The following is a 16,464-nucleotide window of genomic DNA, read 5'->3' as shown; positions in this document are numbered from 1 at the left end:
TGTCAACATATTAATACTCTTCTTCTAATTAGGAAATGGAACTGAGGTGGCATTTTTATCATGATGTCCTTTGTGATTGACACATGTCTGTGCTGAAATACATTTTTTGCACAGATTCATAGTGTAAATGGATAATTTGCTTTCAGATAAAGTCCTCTTTTAAAAGACTTTAAAAATAAGTCCTAGAACCACGAATAGAAATTTAACACTCTCTTTAAGAATGTAAAAGGCAATAAAATGCTAAATAGAAGTTACAATTTAGAAATATGTATTTGCTTTATTTGTTGTTATGATTAGAGAAGAATGGATTGAATTAATCTTTGAAACAAAATTGTGGCGAAATATGTGTCAAACATCAATGGCTTTAAAAGAACCCATTATTTGTCTTTTGTTCTTTCCTTTTAAAAAAGATGAATGCAGGCAGATGCGGTGACTCATGCCTGTGGTCCCAGCAATTTGGGAGGCTGAGGTGGGCGGATCACCTGAGGTCAGGTGTTCGAGACTAGCCTGATCAACAGGGAGAAACCCCGTCTCTATTAAAAATGCAAAATTAGCCAAGCGTGATGGTGCATGCCTGTAATCCCAGCTACTCAGGAAGCCTAGGCAGGAGAATCGCTTGAACCTGGGAGACGGAGGTTGCGGTGAGCCAAGATCGCGCCATTGCACTCCAGACTGGGCAACAAGAGCAAAACTCCTTCTCAAAAAAAAAAAAAAAAAAAGAAAAGAAAAAAAAAAAAGAAAAAAGAAAAAAAAAGAAAAGATGAATGCACCTCCATTGAATTTTATTATCAAAGTTCTGTTTAGAGTCCAATATTTACACATTTTACAGGTTAAGAAAGAAGTCTAGATGACATATTTGAGAACTTACAAACTTAGCTGTCTTCTGTCTAGATTTCTTTGCCATTCTCTAGATGATTTTTTTAAGATTATTTCAACTGCAAACACCTATAAAATTATAATATTAATGTTCAGTTTTAGCTTTCCTATTATTTTGTTATTCCTATTATTTGTATTTGTATTCTCTATCTGTAGTTAAAAGAAAAAAAAAAGAGAGAGAGAGAGAGAGAGAAAGGAAACAACAGCAATGACCCGAATCTACAAGGTAAATCAGTGCTGTAGATTTTGCAAATAATATTGTTGAATCTTCAACTTCTAAACTAACTTTAAGAAATACAATCTGAGAATGGGAACACCTCCCACATTTCTCAAGATTAATAAGAATAGCTACATTGTTACTCATTTCAAATTAGTGTTTGTTGCAAAGCAGCATCTTCTAATGTGAATTTTAAAAGTGTAAATGAAAAACATCAAAATGGTCTGATTTTTGGAGCCAAATAGTTGTAAAAATGATTAAGGAACTGCTTTCTTTCTCCTTACTGGTTTGCATTTGAGTGCTGGTTTCCTAAAGTTCATCAAGCCAATGGGAGAAAAGAAGAAGAGAGAGAGAGAGAGAGAGAAAGAGAGAAAAACAGATATACAGAAAGAAATATTTTGAAAAAGAAGCAAGAGAGAAAATGAAAGAGAACACGAGTCATGTAAAGATGGAGAGACTGAGCTGTAGAAACTGGTCACATAAATAGTCATGAAATAAAAAGTTTCAGATTTGTATTGAAGTAAAAAAAAAAAAAAAAAAAAAAAACTACTTAGAGAAAGGCCAACAGGCCAGACTAAATAATCCTCGACTTACCGTCCAATTCTGAATCCCATATTAGCTGCAGAGATTTTAATGTAAATATGCCATTACACTGTCATTACAGTGATCAGGCTTCATGGCTCACAGGTCACATCTCAGCCACTGTTAATTTTGCAGGCAAAAGCTTTTTTTCTCTTGAAATGTTAATAACTTTCTATTAGTTAATGTAGCGTGACTAAAATTCAGATTAGATATAATTCATTTTAATATCTGTGACTGGCTCTCCTGATCATTTAGCAATGGTTTCCAGCTGAATACAAGATGCTAAATTGGACTCATTTGCATAGCCCTGTTAAAGCAATGCCATTCTAGAAACGTAGGCATCTTCAAATTAATTTAAAAGATTTTTTTTTCCTCCTGGTTTTGCTACTAGGATAAAATCTTTGGTTGGCAACTAATTGAAGTTACCATGGTCTGAATGCACATCCTTTTCTCTGCCTACCCACCCATCCCATAAGGAAAAAAGCAACCTAAACACTAGTAAGGAGTATTAATTGGTGAATGCAGATGATACCCAGTGCCTCAGAACCTAGAAAGGGTTCAATTTAGTACCTATAATGTTGTGACAGAAGCCTGAACTGTTGACAAGGTCTGTGACAACCGGATCTTGAAGAACATTTAGCTCCACTTTGCAAACCTGTTTTTAACTCTATTATTTAGATTGATTGGATCCCTACCTTTTCAGTGTATGGAGTCTAGTTTGTTAAACTAAATGGATAATATAGTTGCTTTCCAAGGAAGACATCACCAGATTGAACAGCACTGTTGTTATTAATCATAGACAGAGTGGGGAGTCTGTTCTTCTCTTCCTTTGCGTATGTAACCCCCATTAATGCTAATGGAAAACACAGATGATACATTCATGCAACAAGGAACCACCAGACCCCTGAATTATCAAAGCATGTGAGTAGATGCTCACACAGACAATTCAATAAGTGCACCTGTGGAAGGGATTCTGATATCTTTCATTGCTCCCTGATCCTTTTTTTTCCCCTTTACTTTGTCATATTTGATGATTTGTTTTCCTTTCAATTAAATGCAAACAATGTAAAATATTAAACACTTCCCATTTATTCACAGGTATCAGGTATCACAAACATTGTGTAAAGAATATGTAAATACTGTCATACAGCTAGATTGAAGCTTTGATTCAGAAATCCTAACAGGATTCCTAGAAAGTGAAAACTGAAGTAAACCAATTTTTAATATATTTTTCTTGATTTCACAAGCTTTAAAATCAACTTTAAAATTTGAAATGTCCATATTCTTTTATAAACTTATTTAATATTTATTTACTTATGTAAAGATATTTGGCTTTAGGAACTCATTTTTGGAACTTTGGAATGTAATTTTCAGAAATGAGGATCTTTCCTTTTCCCAAAGCAAAAAATACATCTCAGATGTAAATGATTAATGTTTTAGGGGTTTATTTTTATTGAATTTGTTTATTTCTAAGACATTAGAAAAACTATATGACTTGGGGGAAAAGTCTCTTTATGGCTGTACTCTCTTGCTTCTTTCCTTCTTTCTCTTCTTCTTTCTCTTATCCCTGGGGCAAAATGACAGATTCTCTTGCTGCTGTTTGCAATCTGAGAATAAATTATTTTGCCACCTTTTCACCACCCCCAACTTCCAACAATTTAATGAGGATTATATGGTTGGACCACTAGCTGTTTGAAAAAGATGAATATCTAATAAAAATTAATTAAATTATAGTGAATATTTTGAATAAGCACAGAATTGGTAAAATCATTCCTTTCCAAAATGTATGTGGAAAATTTCCAGTTGTACAGTTCACTTTGAAAGTAAATCACCAGGCAATATTCAAAGGATGCCAACCAGATAGTAAACTTGGGTAGTGATTGGACATTGGGCAATTGAGTAGCCAGACTGACAGTTCCTGAAAACAACTCTTTTCTCTATTTGGTTGATTACTTCAAGAGTCAATAGTTAATGTAGGTTAAAAACTTTGTTGGCAGTTTCCATTTCTCAGCCTATAAACATTATCAAATATATATCCTTCTCAGTACCCTGTCTACCAACTTATTTATCTCCTTCCCTCCACAGCTAAACTTCTTGAAATAGTGATGATTTCCACCTCCTTCTTTCTCCTCATTCTCAATGCACTCCCTACATTCACCTTGCTCCTAAAGCACTACAGACTTTCTTGCCTTCTTCCCATCCCTCCACTGAAACTTCTCATGATCTATTATTGACCAAATTCTACCTTCATCAGTGCCCCCATCTCCAGCCCAGTCAGCTCAGTCATTTGGTTAAATGATCAGTTCCATCTCAAGTATCATTTCTGTCTGAAGGTTCTATGATAGTTCCTGAAGGATATATGAAAGTGCATAGCATAGAGACCTGGATATGTAGAGTTTGAAAAATTATCCCTGTTGATTTAAAAAATGGCAAGTATGTTCTAGTAAGTGTCCCATGCGCATCTTACCTAACTATTAGCTGTGTTGGTGTCACTCAAACCTATAGCTTGAACTGAGGCCTCTTTCTTGCCAGTCTGAGCTAAATATCTAATTGTCTACCAGCTATTTTCACCAAATTGTCTACCATAATCAGATCAAAATAACAGTGTGCTGCTGGCTCCTTGTCTCTGTCAACCATAATCTGGTTCAGAATAATAACATTTACCTGGACACCCAATTCAGAAATATGGGAGTCATCCTAGAATTACTAAGTCGATATATCTAATTGGTCACTAAGTGCCATTACACCTCCTTAAAAAGTTTCTAATTCGAATCTTTCCCCTTCACCATTCTACTTAATCAGGTCAGGACTTTGTAATTTCTTACTAGGATTATCTTTACTTCTCTCATTTGTTTTCACAGGCCACCCTCACTCCAATTTATCTTCGCAGCTAGAGTTGCATTTTCACAGTGCAAACCTCATTGTTCCCCCTGCTAAAATTCTTTAGAGGCTTTCCATCACTCTTAGGTTTAGAAGTCTCAGTATGGGAAATACTTCCCTTGATGATTAGCCCCTGGCTGTCTCTCCAGCCCTATCCCCTGCATTATCCACATTGGCACTCTGTGCCCAATCTAGAATAATTGTTCTCATTCCCTGGGAGGAACCATGCTATTGCTTGTTTCAGTGCCTTCCTTGCCTCTTGCCTACCTGGGAAATTCTTACTCATTCCTCATTACTCAGCTCAATTTTTTTTTTTGTCTTTTTCACCAGGCTTCCATTCTTCTTCCTTCCATATCTTCAGATTGGGTTAAATACCAGGCCCTCTCTGCACCTGTGGTACTTTACTCATACCTTGAATGTACTACTATGAGATTTTATATATGTATTAGGTTGGTACAAAGGTAACTGTGGTTTTTGCCATTTAAAAAAAATATGTATATATATTTTCTCTGTGTCTGTGTGTGTGTGTGTGTGTGTGTGTGTGTGTGCGTGCGTGCCTGGATGATTGTGTGTGTTGGGGACATTATCGGCTCTTTATAATTTTTTTGAATTAATAAATGAATAGCAAATGAGCCTTTCCAGCAAACATCTAGCCTTTATAAAGCCAATCCTAAGTCTATTTTGTCTCCTTGGACTTTCATTTTACCAAAAACATCCCTGCCTCACCATTGAGCATGAAATCTCCCAGCATCCTAAGAAAACATTCCACTTTGAAAAGGTGACATTTCACATTGGATCTGAGATTTTTTAGTTGCTTCTAGTTTTTCCTAAATTCATCTGGAATTTCCGTTTATTTATTTATTTAGAATTTCAAAACTCTTTATGGATTTAGAAAATACCCCTGTATAATGACATTGGTTATTTCTATTTAGGATAAAGACACATTGATAGTTATCTTAAAATGGGTCTTCCTTTAATACAATTTTATTTACAAAGGATTGGTGGGAAAAGAAGCTTAGCTAGGTCTCAACAGTCTCAAATCATTGTTCTCTGGTAGATTTCTTTATCTAAGGAATGATTTTAGGACAGAACAGTTTGGACCAGATTTTAGAGCTAAATTTATTTTGCTCCAGGCTTCATTTGTTTTGTAGACATTTTTTTAATTCACTTCCAAGAGTCCTTCTACAAATTCAGAGAGATACAAACCTCTTCCTTTTTAAGATTATTTTGGGATTTCCTAGCTTCAATATACAAATACAGGAGTATGAATATGATATTGCACTATCAGATGAAGCAGATAAAAAGATCGTTAACACTGACCCAAAAAAACCAACCCCAAATTAACAAAGCAGTTCCATTAAAAAGAACCTGCAGTTACCTTCCTGCTACATAATCCCAAGGACCCCCACCCCTTAGAAACTATACTGTGGGTTAAAATGGAAAAAAAAAATGATTAAATGGCAATGGACTATTTTAATGCGGTGAATGTCTACTAATTTCAGTGTAAGAACTTTGTAGGATTCAGATAATATCATCTAGTCACTTCAATACAGTTATCTTATTGGTTTACCTGAATTTTTAAACTTTTCTTCTAGATTTTATATGAATTAAGTATTAAAACATAACTGTATCTATCAACATTTCTTTTAAAGTATTTTCCATTTGTCATTATTTCAAATTGCCTGTGTTGTTAAGAAGGCCACTAGACTGTATCTTCTGCAGACTTCCACTGGTGTGCTTTTAATCTACTGACTACTTTTCTTCATTATAAGATATTAATAACATTTTTAAGCATTTGAACAATTAGATGAGATAATAATAACAGCAGCATCAGGATCACTGAAACAAGCATTGGTTTCAAAATGACACTGATTTAACATTCTTGGAGAAAATGCCTTACAAGGATGAATGATGGCAGGATTAAATATCCAATTAACTAGTGGTTTTCTGGAAACTGGGTGAGACAAGATAAACGTTGTGAAATTGGTGGAGGTTGGAGAATGGATTTAGGGAAATGAACTCTGATGAACCAAATTATATGAAATAATTCTAGCAAAATTGAGTCAAACCTATGGAAAAACTCAGTGCCTGGGACAGAGCCATTGGAATAGGCTTTGTGGATGTAATTGTTCATGACCTGGTACTTGAAGATACTGGATAAAGAGAGATTAAAAAAAGAAGATGTTCAGGAGGGTGGAGCCATATAAACAAAGGATAATATTGGGAAAAGCAGTTAGATTCACAGAAGTTGTAATTATTCACAGGTCTTATGTTAAATAGAGTGGTATCAGATAATATGATGTCTGTAATATACTCAGAGAAATCTGGACATGAAGTAACAGGTAATGATGAGTCTTTGGAGATCTTTAAGTAGGATAATAATATGAGTAAATGGCTGCCATATGGTTGTTGTATTAGTTATGTATTGCTGTGTAATAAATTTAGCAGCTTAGAACAACATACATTTATTATATCACAGTTTCTGAAGGTTCTAGCTCAGATTATTTCATAAGGCTGTAGTCAGCCAGGCTGTAGGTTTGCCAGGACTGAAAAATCTACTTCTAAGCTCAGTCATGTATTTGTGGACAGGCCTTAGGTTCTCACTGGCTGTTGTTGGCCAGAGGCCTCCAGTCCTTGCCACTTAGATGTCTACATAGACTGCCTGAAAGTTTTTCCAGTATGGCAACTGGTTTTCACCAGAGCCAGTCATCCAAGTGTGAATGATCTTATAGAAGGAAAGAGAGAGCAAAAAACCAAGATGGAAGCTGAAGTATTTTCACAGTGTGATACTGGAAGTTATATACCTCACTTCTCCCATATTTTACTGGTCACAAGACCAACTCATAATATGTGGAAGAGAACTATACAAGGGTGTGAATGCCAGTTGAAGATCATTAGAGGCCAACTTACACACTGGCTACGACAGTGGTAAAGTTGAAAGGCCAGCCAAGAGGCTGATATAATTGACAGTGAGAACATGATAAAAGCATGGGAACAAAGATGGAGATAAAAGGACAAGTCCATAAGAAATGTAGAAAAAAAAATTTTCAATAATAACAAATTTGATAAAATTAGGATAGCAAAGGCTAAAAGAGGACTTCCAGATTTTGACTTTGGACAACTGTAAGTGTTCTGTTCTTGCCACAAAAAACAAACCAAAAACTAGGGAACTCAAGGAAACTTTTGGCGGTGATGGATACATTTATTACCTTCATTGTGGTGATGGTAATACAAATGTATACATATATCCAAACTCATAAAATTGTGTATATTAATTAAGTATACATATTAAACTATATATATTTTTGGTATACCAATTATACTTCAATAAAACTGGGAGGAAAAAAAGAGTGATCTGGCTTCTAATTGATTGGATGGTATAGAAGTGATAGTTTAAAATGTAAAGATGGCTTTGTCTGCAGACCTGTTGAGTTTGAGGTGGTATTCATCTATCCAAGTGAATATGCCCTCTATTACATAGATAAGCATTCAGAAAATACTATGATGGAACATGAGAGAGACATAGGCAAAGGTAGGTCAAAATATCTATATTAATGGAAGATGGTGAAGTGAATCTGGTCAGTCAGAAGCAGGGAAGACCAGAAAGAAGTGCTATGGGTAGTGTACATTATTTGCATGGCAGATGTTTAGTATGATTTTCAATTTCCTGTCTTTCAATAAAAGTTTGTTTCCTTCTTCCTTTTTCCCTTCCTTTTTTTCCTTTCTCTTTCTCCCTTTCCTTCTCTTTTTCCCCTCCCCTCCTCTCTATTCTTCCTCCTACTCTTCTTCCCTCTTGCCCTTTCCCCTCCTCTTTCTTTCTGTTAAATCATATTTACTGTTTTTTTTTTCCTGCTGATAATAATCCCAGTAGTTCAGAACCAGATTAGGAAGATCCCATAAGAGTTCAGTGATACACTGCTTGCAGTGATATATTGCAGTGTATCATTGAACACTGCTCATTTTAATAGATTGTTTATTTTAAGCCCCAAAGCTAAAACACAGAATGTCTATTAAAGAAAATAGTATAAGAAAATAGTAAAGAATTCCAAGACAGCATTAGGAAAGAAATACAGAAATTCAAGTAACTGCTTCATAATACCAAGCATTTTATCTTTAACGTGATAAAAATCTGGCAAAATAAGTCACCTATAAATGTGTGTGAAATTTTTATAAATCCGTTTGCAAGATCCATATAGTATATGCATCCTCATCATATTTAAATGGAGAAAAGGTAAAGGTCTATTAATTTATGCCCCTCCCATATGCACGTTTTTGTCAAAAGTACAAAAGAATAGGAAAAACAATGGAAGTTTTCTTTTACACTTTATTTTTAGGTGAGAAAACCCTTTTTTCACATTGACTAATGAGATCAAATATGCCTCACAGGTTACACATTCCAGATGATCCTTGAAATATAAAATGCTGTTAATTCATGAAATAATGGATAGTTCCATTTTGAAGCTCCAACTTTTTGAATTTTAAAAGTTTAAAGATTGTGAGTTAGCTTGAGAACTGCCACTCCACCTATCATCACTCTAAACTGGTAGTCTCACTACCTGTTTTTTTTGTTTGTTTGTTTTGTTTTTTTATGACACGTGAGCAAGCTGAGATTGGTTTTTACATTTGTGAATGGCTGAAAAACAATCAAAAGAGACAATGTTTTAAGACATTTAAAAATAATAAGGAATTTAAATTTCACTGTCCATAAAGTTTAATTTAAAAAAAAGGCCATGCTCACTCAACTATGTATTTTCCATGGCTGTTTTCCCAGTGCAATAGTAGAGTCAGTCATTGCCATGGAGACCATATATGGTGCGCTTATCACTGCACTACTGCTCGGTGTACTATAAATTGTAGTGATACAGTTTTAACTCAACAGGGTTTCAGGTGCCACATATATTGCCATACTGCAACATCGAAACAATTTTTTAAAGCATTTAAATTCTTTAGCCACCATGGCAAAAGAAAAAAAAAGAGAAAGGTGGACTTTGAATGTCATGCTTTTAATGCACAGTGAAGTGCAGACTATTATTTTAAAATCTAATTAGATGGCAAAGCATTGTGGCTTATAACAGTGACACAGTAGCTGTGCTAAAATAATACAGTGTACATGAGCATTACAAGACTAAGCATTCATCACAATACTCACAAGTTACAAGAAAGCAGCAGTAAGAAAAATTAGGAAATTTAAAATGAAATATCTCCTTAAACAAGAATTTCTTCACACATATAAAACATGAAAATGAGTTTCCAGCCAAAATAATTTTTTGAGCAGCTCAATTATTAGACAAGTACAGAATAAGTAATTGCAGATTGGCAGCAATTCTATTTTGATGTTTTAAATTAAGTTGTCATTTCTTCTCTGCTGGATTGTATTGTTTGTGTTGAAAAGTCAAATATTTTTATTACTGTTCCTTTGCAGGTAATGGCTTTTTCTCTCACCTACTTTAATAATTTCTTGTTGTCCGTCATTCTTAAGTTTAACATGATGTTACTAGGTGTGATTTTCTTTGTAATTATTCTTCTTGGAGTTAGTAGACCTTCTTGTATCTGTTTGGGTAATTTTTACCCAGTTTTTCTTGAAATATGACTTCTACTCTTTTATTGCTTTTCTCCTCCTTGGATTCTAGCTGCATATATTCAGGCCTTTTACCCATGACATAATGCCTCTTTTGTTCTTTTCTATCTGTCTCATCCTTTTTCCCTTCAGTGCTTCATTCTGGATTTTCTTATTTCTATTGCTGTGACTAATTGGCTGTTACATCCGTGGTTTCTTAATTTTAGTTGTATTTTTTGTTTTACAATTTTTATTTTTTACCTTATTATGATTTTATAATCTATGATGGAATTCTCCATCTTTTTATCATATTATATTTTATATCTACTAATAAAAGTATCATTGGCCTCCATTCTCCTTGATGTGAATTTTGAATGTCTCTTTCTTTTTTGAGATGGAGTCTTACTCTGTTGCCCAGGCTGGAATGCAGTGGCATGATCTTGGCTCACTACAACCTTCACCTGCTGAGTTCAAGTGATTCTCCTGTCTCAGCCTCCTGAGTAGCTGGGATTGCAGGTGTGCGCCACCATGCCTGGCTAATTTTTGTATTTTGAGTGGAGACAGGGCTTCACCATGTTGATCAGGCTGGTCTCGAACTCCTGACCTCGCGATCCACCTGCCTCAGCCTCTCAAAGTGCTAGGATTACAGGCGTGAGCCACCGTGCACAGCCGTGAATGTCTTAAGAAGAAAATGTATTAGTAAATGTTAGGAAATTTCCCTATGAATTTTCATTTTTCTTAGTAAATAGGCTCTTCAAATCCCTACTACTTGGTTATTTCCCAATGCTCTCAAGTAGTGCGTTCTCTCTGTCTCTTTCTCTCCCTCTGTGTGTGTGCGTTTTGCCCAGCGTTTACACTTCAACTCAGGAAGATAAAAAAATTGGAATGAACTAAATCAGAAAACCAGCCCTATTCCTGCTTCATAGCTAGTGTTCAATGAACATTTTTGAATGAGGTAAGTGATGCACTCAATTCTGAGTTTGTGCTACATGTAGAAGTCCTCACTCTCAAAGTTGTATAATTGTCAACCCCTGCACTTGTATAATCCTGGGAGTCAGTGTCTCCTTAAATTTTGTGCACTAAACTGCCTTACTCATCTTACTTTAAGCCCTACCTATGAAGTGTGCAGAACAAATTTACTCTTATGATTTGTGGTAACAGTCATAGAAAGATAATGTAATTTCCCTAAAGCCACATTGAAACCTAGAAGACTAACAAAAAAGGAGAATAGTGTTGATAATTATAGGTAGGATGCACTATATTTTTGGCCAAAAATATAGTTTCCAGCAAGATAGTATCAGAAAACCATAGTCAATGCTAGTAAAACTCAAATCAAAGCCCTGCGAGTACTTTAGAGCAGTGACAGTAAAAGTAAATTTCACAAGATCATTTCTCATATACCCAGCACACTCCATGACCTGAAAGAATATTTTTTGTTTGTTTGTTTTTGGGTGGTACATATTGACTTTATTGCTTGCTATTGTTAACCTCTACCATACCCATCAGGCTTAAACTTAAATTAATGGATGACACTTAAATTCTGTCCTTAGCTTAACAAGCCTTCGTTATGAAATCAAACTATTACTGTATACTCTTTTTTCTTTTTCTCAAGCTCAGCAGATGCCACGCTAATCTCTACAAAGGTGGTAATAAAGATATTTGCAGTCAGCATGTACAAGAAAAGTATAAGAGATTCTCACTACCAGAGAGCAACATTTCTGTTTAAGAATACGGAATGATTTACAGGTGTTAATGGACATGTATTATTGTTGAAATGGTGCTCAATTAAGGCATCTGTGGAACTACAGAAAGGTCTGTGTTGAAAATGAGTACACCTGTTTACAACCTGCTAAAAGATGTATTAAGGATAAGATGCAGTTACCCAAAAATAGTCCTAAAAGCAGGAATTAGAAAGATTTATCTCTTTCTAGCATTCTTTTTTCTGTATTCAGCGTCTTCCTCAGGTGTGAACTAAAAACTTCATTTTGGATCAGTCATATCATGTAGGAACTAAGGTTGAGTTTAAAGTGCTGTCTCTTAAGTGAAGGTCAGTGGTTTATCCATTATAGCACCCAACCCCAAATACTTCTAGCAATTAATTATATCTATATCTGTTTTTATAGAGTAAAAGAATAAAGAAGTGACAGTCAGCAGTTTTAAGTAATACAAGTTAAAGGTGTTCTATCATTTAAAATGATATATCATTTTGGAAAGAAAATTTAAAAGCTGGTACGTGCAATCTAAAATTAAATACAGATTTTGAATTTCAGGCTGTGAAGCTAAAAAGATCAAAGGAAAGTCTTTACAGTACTTTGGAATTTGGTATAATACTTCCCGGGAGGTCATTTACTCCCATAATTTAGTCTGACTTATTTTGGCTTCAGGTCCATTAAAAATGTGCAGCAAAAAAAAGGAGGCTTCTTTTTACTTTAATTTTTAACAGCAACTTGTCAGTGAAAAAGAAAGGTGTCTGAAAGAGGATCATCTATCATAGTCCTAATAGCTTTCAAATCTTCTGACTTTTTGAGTCTGCTTGAGAGAGAAACTTATCTTGAAATGTCTATATTTTAACTCTTTCCACTGTTCTATGGAGGAGTATTACATTAGATCTTAAGCATTACTCAAATGCAGTCACCACCTCCTATGACATTCGGGGTTGTTACCCCTTAGCTAAGGAAACTTTAGAGGTCAAGAGGATTGGGTATATTATTGGCTATAGTCTTTACTCCTTTTTTTCCTGTTCTTTTTAAATGATTGAGTGCTACCAATGTGAATTCAGCTGATGGGTGGATAGTTGAATACATCAAACAAAGAATCAAGTAAATAATTTCTATTTCTTCCTCTTTTCTTTTTTTCCTCTTTTGTTTCTTGTCTCTCCTTTTCTCCTTTCTCCCTCACTTCCTCCCTTCCTGTTTTTCTTCTCTCCTCCCCTCCCTTTCCTTCCCTCTATCTTGCCCTTTCCCTCGCTCTCTCACACACACACATCAGGAAGAATAAACAATAAGGGCTAAAATACTAGGCTGGGAGTCAAAAAAAGGGAAGAATCCTGTATTCTATCTCCCTATGCCTGTGTGTTTCATTCTGTAAGTTACTTCACTTCTCTAGTCTTCAGTTATCCTTATTTGGAAATAAGGAGGTTGCACTTGATGAGATTTGAGGTCTCTTCTAGGCTTGAACCTGTCCTGAGCATGCTTCTTTAGAATATTAGTAATTACTCTTTTACAATGACAAATTCTATAGAGAGATGCTCATCTTCTCTTAATTTTGGTCCAGAAAACTGGCAAAGGATTACTTTAATTGTACCAATATAGTTCAACTAATCTGACTAAATAAGTTTTCATAAGAGCAGATGTCCACCCACTCTTAAGAGGGTAAGTAGCTGTCAGCTCATCATGGGTGGCTGTCTAGAGTCCTCTACTGGGAAGGGTTGTGAAGCTGGGTCCAGAGAGTGCTGTGAATTCTGGGCAATGTCTTTCATCAGTGAGGAAAAGGTAGGTGGGATGTACCTATCATTGTTTTGTCATCCCTGAACTCCCTCATTGTCAAAATTGTGTAAAATTACACTATTGGTAGATCTTAGCAAAAATCAACCTGAATGGAATGAAACATAAGGCATAACAAGGCTTTTATAAGTATTTTGATATAGAGATGGCAATCAAAGTTGAGGTCCTTACAAATTTACAAGTTTCTAATATATGTCAGTTCTGGACTTATTATTACTTCAAGAAATGCTTGAAGTAATTCTTATGGTCCTCATGAACACATTCACAAAATGGACGGTGTTTCATTAAATAATGTAGGAATTTCAGGGCATTTATTCTTCTTCATACAACATTTTAGGGAGCCTCCCTAGTAACCCACCTACTGAAATCCTTATACCTTAAACAACTCTACATTAAGATTTGGTTTAGTATCAAAAGGCCATTTCTTGGACCAGTGTTTGACTCAAATAAAATACATCTGGAATACTTGCAATATAAACTAGTCACCTTACGTGCTTCTTGACTCTTGCTGTTGAAAGGTTCAAGCAGGCCAGCCTCTATTGTATTATAATCTAAAGAAAGTGAACATTAAGAATTATAGAATTTATATTCTTGTTCTAGTGGTAAAAATATGGTAGGAAGTTTTAGATATTTTCTATTTCTATTCTCTGAACCACTTGGAGATTTGGATAACAGACAGTTCTCAGAAACACTTACATACAAAAGAGTTTAAAATATGTATCAACCCATTCAGTAATGTGGTATAATCTATTGTATTGTGCAGATAATTATAGCCAAATGTTATGAAGCAATACAAGTCAAGTAATCTGTTGAGATTTTTGCATTTTTTTTTTTGCTTATTTTGGAAGATTTTTATTTTAAATCTTCTTATTTCATATAATTTTAAACTGATATAACAATCACAAGAAGGGTTCAAGAAACTCCGAACTCCGTATACTTTGGATGGTTAATATTATATGTCAACTTGACTGGGCTAAGGGATGCTCAGATACCTGCTAAAACCTTATTTCTGGGTGTGTCTGTGAGGATATTTCTGGAAGAGATGAGTATTTGAATCAACAGACTAAGTAAACAAGATCACCCTCAATAATGTGGTGGGTGCCATCCAATCTGTTGAGTGCCTAAATGAACAAAATGGCAGAGGAAGAACAAATTTGCACTCTCTGCTTGAGCTAGGCCATCCATCTTCTCCTGCCCTTGAATATCAGTGCTCCTGGTTCTTGGCTACCTTTGGACTCAGAATGAAACTAACACTATTGACTACCCTTGATCTCAGGCCTTCAAATTTAGACTGGAGGTGCACCATTGTTGTTCCTGGGCCTCTAGCCTGCAGATGCTACATCATGGGACTTTTCAGCCTCCATAATCATGTGAGTCAATATTTCATAATAAATCTCTTTGTTTATATCTCTATATATCATATTAGTTCTGTTTCTCTGGAGACCCCTAATATAATACCCTTTTCTTATTCACCAATTTTTTAATTCTCCTTCTCTTTTCTTTCTCTCTCCCTCCCTTTCTTTTTCTCCATTTTTTTTCTGAGCAAATTGAATATTAGTTAAGGCTACCATGTCCCCCTTTCTGAATACTTCATTGCATATTTTCAAAGAACAAAGATATTCTTTTACATAACCATAATATAATGACCATATCAGGAAATTTAATATTGATATAATTATATCATCTATAGTCCAAATTCAAATTAAATGTACTTTATAGCTAATTTGTATTTTGCTGGGAAAGGTTGAGAGGATACAAGAGAGGAATGAGAAAATTGCGAGAGCATGTCCTTGAATAAGCAAGAAGAGATGCTGATTAGACACATATCATGGGGATAACCTTAGTTGTGAGACTAGGCAAGATATGCAGGCACAGATAAAAATTGACTTGATTTGTTTTTTGATGGAGATTTGGATAGTTCTCCTTTGTTACTTGTGTCCACTTAGGGAACTAAAAAGCTGAAATTGAAGGAGGAGGAGGAATAAAGGTTTGAGGAGGAAAAGGAAAGTATTAGTTATCTATTAGAGTAGGACAATGAATTGATTAAGAGAATGTGTTATGACTGCAGGTAGCATTAAGGGTACAGTTATCCAGGCATGGTGGCGTGTGCCTGAAGTCCCAGCTACTCAGAAGGCTGAGGTGGGGGGATCACTTAAGCCTGGGAGGTCGAGGCCACAGTGAGCTGTGGTCATGCCACTCTACTCCAGCCTGGGCAAGAGAGTGAGACCCTGTGTCAAAAAAGGGTTACACTTGAGGTTAATTGTCATAAAATGCTTACCATTATGGTATTTTTTTTTCAACCACATTTGGCTGTACGGGTGCAGGTACAGGGTAAGAGCATATTTTATTTGGCCAGGGATGAACTTTTGACATGGTGGTACAATGGGAGAAGAGAGGGGCAAGGAGGTTGAATGTGTATGCAAGTGAGTAATTATGAAACTTGACTATGGATTTAAACTGGAAAAGGAGGAGATGTGAGAATCTCAGGGAATAAGACACAGTGAGGAAGGTTGCAGTTATTGTGATGACAAAGTCTAGAATTTATTCTAGGAAGTAAGGAAAAGTAGATGACAAGACCACTGGAAAGGAAGATGTCATGGGACATGGAATTCTGAATTCTGGAATGATCAAGATATGTGATCATTGACATCACTGCAGGAATAGTGTAAGAAAGTACCAGAGAAAAACTGGCAGAGAAAATCTTCCAGGAATGATGCATGACACAAAGCAACAAGGACTGGTAGTAAGTGGTATAGTCTCATAGGAGATTCAAAATTTGGGCTCTTTAGGGAGGAGAGATTGGTCAGAAAGAGGTAATAAAGATCATGGAAAGCACTTACTACTCTACC

Source organism: Macaca nemestrina, chromosome 11 (genome assembly GCF_043159975.1).
Source record: "Macaca nemestrina isolate mMacNem1 chromosome 11, mMacNem.hap1, whole genome shotgun sequence".
NCBI classification, from domain to species: Eukaryota; Metazoa; Chordata; class Mammalia; order Primates; family Cercopithecidae; genus Macaca; species Macaca nemestrina.
This window is presented reverse-complemented; position numbering follows the sequence as displayed.